Below are 833 nucleotides of genomic sequence, written 5' to 3'. Positions count from 1 at the left end.
TATATTCAATTGTCATAAAAAAATTAATAAAAATAAGAAAAGATAAAAATGAAAAAATTGATAAATTATAACTATATATATATTGTTCTTAGCAGAGATGGAGAATTAAGCAAACTTTTCTCGAATATTAATATCCAAATCCAAACTATTAATTTTAAAATGATAATTAAATTTTTATTTTGTTAATCTCAATATTCAAAGACTCAAATTTCAAAATGCTTGTTGTAGATTTATTATTTATCGTCAAAATTTAATTAAGAATAGAAAAAAAAAAACAATAACACGGAAGACACGCAGGTTGAGCGAGACCTAGCAACGACCTTAATTAAATTAAATAAGAATTGAATCTGTTGATGCAATGAGTGGAAATGAATAATTTTGATATCTGAAAGTAGAGAAAGTAGTGTAGTTTATCCTTGAGACAATTTAACACAAGAGAAGAACATTAGGGGAAGGAGGGGTAGATGGGACCCAGATTAAAAACTGGTGGGTGAGAATGAAGCGAGAGGTGCTGTCAAGTGAGGAGTGGGCTTTGAACTTGTGGCTACCAAGTAACAAAGTTAGAGGGGGCAACATAGTTCAAAAAGGAAAAACAACTCATTTATTGTGTCAATGCTTTCTTCTGGAATCAACCCAAAGCTGAAAGGTCCCCTCCCAATCCCTCTAAATCCTCTCTCTCTTTTCTCTTTTTATGTAATCTAATCTCCCCTAATTCCCACACTCTCTATCATCGTCATCATTAAGCAGGCAGCACCCTCAACCCTCAACCGCCATCACCATACAGAGAAAAACAAAAACCATCGTAGCCACATGGATTTCGTGAGAATCTGTCT

The 833-nt window shown here is 33.3% G+C and overlaps 1 protein-coding gene across 2 annotated transcripts in view; it reads left to right on the top strand.

The window, feature by feature from the left end:
• The window catches only part of LOC107642937 (B-box zinc finger protein 18), a 4,096-nt gene continuing 3,675 nt past the window's right edge, over positions 413–833 (top strand). Inside the window, exon 1 of one of the 2 annotated variants that reach the window (XM_021123052.1) lies at positions 413–819. The gene's annotated coding sequence lies outside the window, so the exon portion shown is untranslated. The remainder of the gene's footprint in view (positions 820–833) is intronic. The other variant, XM_016346449.2, reaches the window with a different exon arrangement.

Source organism: Arachis ipaensis, chromosome B05 (genome assembly GCF_000816755.2).
Source record: "Arachis ipaensis cultivar K30076 chromosome B05, Araip1.1, whole genome shotgun sequence".
NCBI lineage: Eukaryota > Viridiplantae > Streptophyta > Magnoliopsida > Fabales > Fabaceae > Arachis > Arachis ipaensis.
The sequence above is the reverse complement of the archived record's forward strand: the minus strand, read 5'-3'. Positions and strand labels throughout refer to the sequence as shown.